General features: G+C 37.7%; 1 protein-coding gene across 1 annotated transcript in view; it reads left to right on the top strand.

Annotated features, from left to right (window-relative positions):
* LOC133990613 (nucleosome-remodeling factor subunit BPTF-like) overlaps nucleotides 1–8030 on the top strand; it is a gene marked incomplete in the record, with an annotated part of 47701 nt that extends 39671 nt beyond the window's left edge. The window contains 2 exon segments of the mRNA XM_062428980.1: nucleotides 2074–2261; nucleotides 4587–8030.
* Between the last annotated feature and the right edge of the window lie 967 nt (nucleotides 8031–8997).

Genomic DNA, 8997 nt, shown 5'->3' on the forward strand with positions numbered 1-8997 from the left:
CTGCTACTGTATCCCCTACAAAACTCGGCAAACATTTGTGTCAATGTTTTTGCCCGTTGGGGTCAGTTTTAAACCTGGACACCATCTGGATCGATCTTTCATCTGCAATGGATTTGTAATGCATTGTTCTGGTCCAAGCCATGTGCAACATTTTCTGGTTTGTGTGGACAAGATAGAAACTTCTAAGTTCACCCAATACAATAAATGATCTGAGTAGCTTTTTTTTTATTTTATTAAAATGCATATCAGTGAGGAAAATCACTATAATCACTCAAATTCTTTAAATGTTGTCGCTCGTTTTAGCTCATTTACTTAAAATTGCCTATACTTTAGAGGCCATTATTTTCCACAGCATTTCTTTTCAGATTGTGGAATGTGTTTTTCCTCCCTTGCAGACCATTGGTTTTTGTTTCATGGTCGGTTTTATTGTTTAGTTTAGTTTTAGTCAGAACTGTCCTGCCGCTGTAGGTTAATGCAGCTGAAAGTAAAAAGTGTGTTCTAAGTACATGTGGGAAAGTTGGACACTGAACTTAGCTTATGATTTTAAATGCTGGAACCTATTACTAAAGCATGTTGCTGTGAGCCTTTCTAAACTAGAAAGCGGCACAATAAAAAACATATAAAATACATAAACACTCCCCCACTGACCCAAAACGTCAGCTACCTGTGGCAAATCTTCCTGCTAAAGCAGTGTATACACAGATATTTGTCTCTCCACTGATAAATATACCAGAAATCCATATAGTAAGTACAAAACATTAGGAAGCTATAAAAGAAAAACTGATGCTCTTCAACAGAAAAACATAATTTCTTACCACACTATATCTTATTGATATTTACTCATTAATGTTGGCCTACTTTTAGTTATATGGCTCTGTCATGTAGGGAAATGTAATTATCAGATTGTGTCTCTTTATTAGCAAATACTGAATTACTCCGACTGGGAATTGGGAGTAATCCCTATTCTACCCAGTAATGCTGTTTTCTTTTGGCCATTGCTTTATGTGTTGGAAGTGACACCCAGTTTCTATATCTTAAGCATTAAAACACCAGCGTCAAGAGGCCAACAGGGAGGAAGCCCTCCAACTCAGATCAAACCGGCCATGTAAATGGGGACTTAAGTCAACAGAGCCTTTTTTGAAACTTCCACACAAACAAACTGTTAATGAGCTGGTCAGGGTCTGCCGGGCTCCCTGTGGAAAGGGACCAGCCCAACACTCAGCTCCTGTTGACCTGATCATGGAAACTCTAGTCCTCCCCTCACGCTTCAACCGCAAGAAAAAGACCTTGTTGCTTTTCAAAAAAAAAAAAAAAGGCTGTTTGGCTGCTGTAGCTTCAGCCGTTGGTTAGTTTTTGGAGGGGTTTGAGATGAATCTGATGACGGAGAAGAAGGAGGGTCTTTGATATTGACCATGAGGTTTGTAAGCCCCTAGGCCAGCTGGGTGGGGGTTTAAGGAGGTTAAGAGTAGGATATGGTTTGTTAAAACGCAGCCCCCGGCAGAGCAAACCACCCGGCAGGCAGCAGATTACATGAAGGCTCGGCTGTTGCCAGTTAGCTTCTTCGTAAACTCAATCTTACTTTTATCCAGTTCCTAACTCAATATAACTAGGATAGTAACCACTGAAACTCTCATTGGACTGTAGAAGAGTTAGATTTTTTGTGTGGATTTCATTTCTCAGGAATGACATCATAATGATGCTCTCCTCAGGAATGACAAATCGGTCAGATCTCAGTTGCTGACGTGAAAGGGCTGAGCAGATGAGGTTAAATTCTTGGCAGTGGTTTTTGGATTTTTTCTGTCACATATAAAGTGATGAACTGTGCTCCCAGGAAACATATTTGAACGTCTGTCAAGCATATGCCACATAAGCTGCAATAACTTTGAAGCAAGCATGCAGAGTTGTCGATTAGCAAAGCCAGATATTTATCTACTTTATCGCAATGTGTGACGTTTGTGTCTGGCAAGTGCTTGTTATCACATTTGTAGTTTAAAAAAAAAATGTTTTATCCTTTTCTGTTGCAGTGTTCATAAGATTGTTAATCTAATACATTTTTAAATCCTGTTTTCTTAGACCTTTCTACCATGGAGGAGAGGTTACAGAAGCGTGAGTACGTGAAGCTGACAGAGTTTGTAGCGGACATGACCAAAAATCTTCGACAACTGCCGCTACTACAACCCCAGTGACTCGCCCTTCTACCAGTGTGCCGAGGTTCTGGAGACCTTCTTCGTCCAGAAGCTCAAAGGCTTCAAAGCCAGCAGGTAAGAGCGTGGTGACGATAATGATGGTGATCATTATCAGCATTGATGAGAAAAAAACAAACACACAAAATGAGGGCCCTATGAAATCCATTTTAATTTTTTTCCCAATTCAGTTTTTATTTCCTGAATTCTGTGTTTTCTACGATTTAAGCACATTCTGTCCCTAGAGAGTCTTAATCGTGTGGTGGATGAATACAATTTAAACAATTAAAAAACACAGTATTCAAAAAGTAATCATATATTGAATGAAATTAATATATTTCATTGAATTTGTGATGATGCATCACAACATTGCACTATTTTCTAAAAAAAACAAAAAAAAACAATATGATAGAAGATATGTAAGCGCTGTGGCCTAAAGTAATCCTTCACATTATTGTGAGTGATCCCACTGTGCGCCATAAAAAATAACGAGCACAAAATAACATTGGTAAAACTAGGCTTATAGTTTGGATATTGCTCTGCTCTGAATTTAGCTGTTGTGTCAAATTCCTGATTTTTTTGGATGACCTAGCCAAGTGTCAGAGGGCCTCACTGACATGACTGTGTGTGTACGCTCACCAAAAACCAGCACTGCAAAAACAAATATACCACAACGCAATTCAGTTTTCAATAGGTGTATTAAATCAAGCAAGCAAAACAACATTGGTATGTGTTTTTGTGCATAATTTGTCCCACAGAGTTCAATCCACTCAGTAAAGAGTCAGTTTTGTTTTAACCAAATCAGTTTACTTCAATCCAGTTTCACAAACATAAAAGAAAGATAACCAAAATGTCCACTCTGGGTTTTAGCGCGGATCCCTGCGTCAGTGAAACACAGACATCAGAGGACAGAAGCTTCAGCAACCCGTGAATGTCTCCAAAACATTTTAGAGACTTACAACATTGCTTTTTTCCCGTTCATTCACTTTAGGTGCAGTGAAACAATGCTTTAGGTGCTGCAGGGAAAACCCTGATTTTTTTTTTTTTTTTTTTCATAAATTGCATCCATATTTTTGGCAAATTCCATGATATTCCATGTTGATTCTATTTTTTGATTCCACCCATGTTTTCCGCATCACGGAAGTCATAGGGGCCTACACAAAATAGCAGCAGATGACAGACTAGCCCCAGAGTCAGAGAGCACTCACCCCACTGAATACTTCAGAAAAACGAAAAACACCAGGCCATTAGCAGCTCCAGCTTTGCTGCTCTATAGCCGGCCCTGAGCCCTCTGGAGGTTGGGTAGACGTTCTCCATTGAGACCAATAAGATGTTTATTCTCATGATGAAATACATTACAGACACTAGTGGAGTTCATTGACTCCTTCTTCTCTTTGATTTTTCTGGGTCACCATCTTGTGTTTTTTTTCTAAACCATCATTTCGAGGAGTGGTGGTCATGACTGAATGCTCATACTTCCTGCAGGCTTGTTCTGCTTCAAAAACAATAATGTGTACATGAGTTTTTTTTTTCTTTGAGTCACACCCTTTATGCTGTACAAGTGCATTTTGGTGGTAGCTTCATGAAACACACATTTCATTAATAACATATCAGCTTCAACTTTTCACCATATAATTAAGGTGCATTTCCTTCTGCTATTTCATGTTTTTATGGAGTTATGTAAGATTCAGCCCTGAGCATTTACCAACTTTTATTTACTATAGAGAATTATAATTCTGTATGTTTAAAAGCAACAACTAACTTTACTATTTGACCAAACAATTTATGCAACATAGACCAGGAAATGATAGAAATTGGTGCTCAACTCAGTTCAAACCTGTTGGATCAGATCTGTTCAGGTTTTGGGCTGAGAATCAAAGCTCTATTTCACCCAAACCCATTTCAAGCAATGTTTTTCCATCTTCGAGGAGGTTGTGTCATTGCTGCTGCTCCTGCAGCACAGGAGCACCTAATTATGCACTGATGGTCCAACAAATCAATAATAACTCCACTCTCTGCTTGGTGCTTGGTTGTGCCTCTAAATTCACCTCACTGCATTTCCCTCACTGCATTGCCCTCGCTGCGTGATGTGATTGCTGGGTGGATGCACACTACAAGATTTTGATCATGTTTAGCTACAGTCAGGCTAATTAATTTATGGATATCATACTTTAATTATACTGTTGTGAAAATGGCTTTTGGTTATTATATAATTTTCTGAGGAACAAGCTGAGCATTTCATGGTGGGAAGAATTCAGCTTTAATTCTATAATTTCAGCTCTGATGCCTAAATGAGTTGAGGAAGTCTTGTGGTTTGCATCCAGCTGTCTGTGCCTACAATGGTGATGTGCTTCACCCGCATGTATTTACACCATCCATTCTCTCTCTCTCCCTCTCTTGCAGATTGTGATGTCAAAACTCCTGGGTGCCGGGGTCACTCTTAAAACAAACAAATAATTTGCTATCCCGGACGTTGCTGTTTTTTACTTCTTTAAAACAGCAATTTAAAAAAAAAACTTTTGTAAGAAAGTTCATATATTAAACCACACTGTAGGTGTGAACCTTTTTTTATTTTAGAAGCAAAGGAAAGGAGAAAAAAAAGTTTCTACTGTCTAATAATGGCAGCCATGTTGGTAACACAAACGCATTCAAGGGAAAATGTATTTTCTTACACTTCTTGCAACAGACGACCGATATTTTGTTTATGTTTGAGTTGGATATGAGGCAAAATGAAGTTTAGCTACGTTTGTCACTCTCTCTCTCTTGAGATTCAATTTTGAATAAAAACCAACAAAAAGCTATTGATTTTGATTGTGAAATCTGATTTAATTTCCACACAAGCTGATAACTTATCTTTTAATTTCATAGAACTGTTGTTTATCTTTTTGGTCATAACATGCTGCAGCAGAACATTTTTACCTCATTTCTTAGCTGAGAATTTTTAAAAAAGAAGCATGCAACATTTATTAGTTTTTTTTTATTGGCTGTACCCATGTATAATGTTATTTTATGTGCATATTATATCTTTTTGTGAAGGATTATTTTCATGTTCTAAAGGAAATAATGGTAGAATCTGTAAAAATAGATTGGAGCAAAATCTAGTTTAGCTTTCCTGTTCTAAATATGGCGAGCTCGGCAGTCTCCAGTTTAAAACAAGTCCTTGTATATACACTGTTGGGCCGACATCACATCATACACTTCGATTACATTTCACCAACATGGCTGCTTGGTCTATGTCAAAATGTCTGACCCACTGGCATCCAATACATGTTTTTGTTTTGTTTGTTTTTGTTTTTTTGTATTTCCCCTAGTGCATATTTTTGTCATATTGTAAAGCTTTTAATAAAAAAGGAAACAACCAAGTTATCCAACTGTTTTCTTCCTCCTCTCTTTGCCGTCTCTGTAGGTCTCATAACAACAAACTACAATCAGCAGCCTCTTAGCTCCCTCCTAAAAACCAAGTGTCAAAAAGACAGCAAGCCTTGCAGTTTCCTCTGAATGATTAAAAGCCCTGTGGTCCAAGTCAGGCTACATCTGAACCTGAACCCTCTCAGGAGAAGAGCTCCCAGCTTCCAGCTGAAAATCAGCTCGCACTGGTGTCACAGTTAAAGCTCAACAATACTGGCACCGTGACTGGACGAGAGCCCACCCTCCAACATCCTCCCTTTTCATCCAAAGTGTCATTGGGACGTAATGACATAAGGTCCCACCTTCAGAACGGGGGCAGGACGGCTGTGAACTCGTTTGGCTCTCTGTTTTTTTCTAACAAGCCCCTCTATGAGAAGAGAGATCCAGATGAGAAGTGGTGTGGCAGATAAAGTTGGCAGGCCTGATGTTCAGTGGCAGTCTGATCATACGGCTGCAGCCAACTCTTAAGAGTTGCGATAAATCTGTAGCTGATCACTAACCTTGTGTTTCCTATATAGCAAAGTGTCAGCTTTGTTCTTCCTAACCAGAGGTGCAACTTTCATTTCATCCTGTCACTTTGAATATGTCTGCTTTAAATTATAATGCACACTTTCATGACACAGACATCCCATTAAAATCCTGTTTATGATGTTAATGTCTTCAAGTGAGCATGGTCAAAATGGCCGGTTCATGCTGCATATGATGCTTAACGTACAGGAGCTGCAGCCTTCATCTTCATGCACCTTGGAGTCCATTCTTCAATTATTTTTTTTACAATTGCATGACTTGAAACAGCATTTTATTGGTGCAGTAGGAGCGTACAGCTCTCTTTGTCCCCCACTGGAACCAATCAGCATTCAGATCCACTTTATTCAGTTAGCCCAGATATTTCGACTGAAAAACCATTCGTTTTCATTTGACCCTCAGGTGTGTAGTTCTGCACAAAGCCTGAACTGGCCTCATGAAACACATTCAGAAGTGAATGTGTCCATCAGTGGTACATTTTACTACATTCCCAGTCACAGTATTATGTTGCTGAAATGCTCCATTTGTTATAGAAGCTGTATTTCAGAAAAATAGTCAAGATTAATTTTTTCTGTAGGATTAAAATCACCACGTATGGGTGTAGAGTCATCTCGGTCACTCAAGTAATTCAGGGGTCCTCATTTTGTCTGAGGGCCACTTCACTTTAATGTTAATTTACTAGAGGGAAATAACCAGGACAGGCCATTCCACCCACCACATCCTGCCCCTCCTCAAACCTTTTTTCCCCCATTTTGTGTCCTTGTGATATGCAAGCGAAGAATGTTAAATAGCTCTCCTTGAAGCTTGACCTTCTGAAGACTGTCAACGACAAGAAACGAGGAAATGAGACTGGTGGACGTATTAGGCCTTCAGGGAAGGTGAAACTTGTACAAGGCTTAACTAACCCACATGTACTTTACCCTCCCTCTATACTCATTCTGTCTTGTCAAATCTCTTGAGTCTGTAAGTCTCTCTCCCCTTATCTATCGGCCACTTCTTCCAGCATATTTCATTGAAGTTGACAGGTTGGCTCACATATGTCTCTCAACTCACCCTCAAAGCATGGTTAAGTAATTAGATAATGGACTTTTCCACTCATCAACTCAGTTATGTTGTGGTCTGTGGCAACATGTCTGGGAGTAAACTTTGAGTGTGGACTGGGGAGTCTTTGTACCATGGGGTTTGTATGAAAATTTTATAGCTGCATTTTTAGCATATTTGGGAACATTTTTGTAATCTGTGATCAGATTTGTAGGAGCGGAGCAGTTATGAGACACAGTTACAGTTGTCTTTAAGTTGATACTTTTAAATTTAGGCATTCGGTTTCAATCCTTTTTTAAATTTTATCTGTGTTCAACCAGAGTTGAGAGATAATGTAGCTTCTGTCGTCTTTTCTGTGTTTGTGTGTCTGTCACACAAATTTCTGTCACTTTGTAATCTGATGACGTGCTTCATCCAATGTTTGTAATCTTTGTTGTATATGATGACTGTCCAAATATGTAGAAATGAGAGATTTTTAGAGCAGTAGAAACTTTTATTTTTCACTCTTTGAACCAGCAACTAAGCCCGCCTGTATATTTTAACTGTCTATTTTTTCTTTTTAATTGAAGTGAACTCTACATTTAGGTGAAATTGCCATTTATATTTAAAGTGCTGCATATTGTGAGCATAAAGGTTTTGAATGGGGTAGAGTGACACAGTAACTCTTGTGAAGAGTTTTTCTTTTTTTGTAAGAAACCAACCAGTTCAGCATAACTTCTATATTGACATTGCATTTCTTGTATTATTTATTCATATCAATGAAAAGTTCTCAGTTTTTTGAGTAATGTTAAAGAAACGTAACTGCAGATTAAAAAGTACTCTATGTTTTTAACAGATTGTGGCAACTCCGAAGAGATTCTCTTTTGTACTTGATAGGACATTTCATCCTAGATAATAAAGTAATGTTTTTGGCACCAGTTTTTAAAAGACTTGTGTTTTCTTTGATTGTCTCTGCTCATTACATACACCCTGGAGTACGTCATACAGAGGTATCCAAAATTGTTATTATGCATTGTATTTATATTATTGTCTTGCGGTGAAACTGTATGTTTATTTATATAACATATTTCAAAAACAAGGAATAACAGCATGAATAAAATTAGTAAAAATTACACAAAAGGACAAATCACAAAAATTACACAAAAACAGGTGGGTCTTCACTTATTTTTTAAACGTGTTGAATTTACACACTGAGCTACATTTCATTGCTGCTGTAATGCCTCTCACTGTGAAGATTTCTGACCGCACACTGCACTGCTCACTTACGTCTAATTTAGGCTGTTCTTTATTTTATCTCATATTTGTGTATATGCATGTACAGTACCAGTCAAAAGTTTGGACACACTTTCTCATTGCAGTGAATGGAAAGGTGTGTCCAAATTTTTGACTGGTATTGTATATAGATATGTAGTATACAGTATGTTTATATGTATATTAATATATGTTTATGTATACATAACTGATATATTAATATGTCAATATATATTATATTAATATACAATATATATTAGTATATTATTGTTTATATATTGATGTATATTTAATCACGGGACCTGAGTACTGTATTTTGCTCTTTCATCTACTTACATGGCTGAATGATAAGTAAAATCCTTGAATATATAATGTATAATTTTGCAACATTATGAATCTTCAGTGAGATGTATAATTGAATATCATCTGCATAGCAGCAATAGGAGGACATCTTAAAAATGCTCATTGAGAAATGTATACAAGGCCAACAGAGTAGGACCCAGGACAGAACCTTGTGGCACACCACAAAGCTCAATGGCTTCTCACTTACTTTCACTAATTCATATCACTTTGCATATTACACAGTTTA

This window comes from Scomber scombrus, chromosome 2, assembly GCF_963691925.1.
Source record: "Scomber scombrus chromosome 2, fScoSco1.1, whole genome shotgun sequence".
Lineage (NCBI taxonomy): Eukaryota > Metazoa > Chordata > Actinopteri > Scombriformes > Scombridae > Scomber > Scomber scombrus.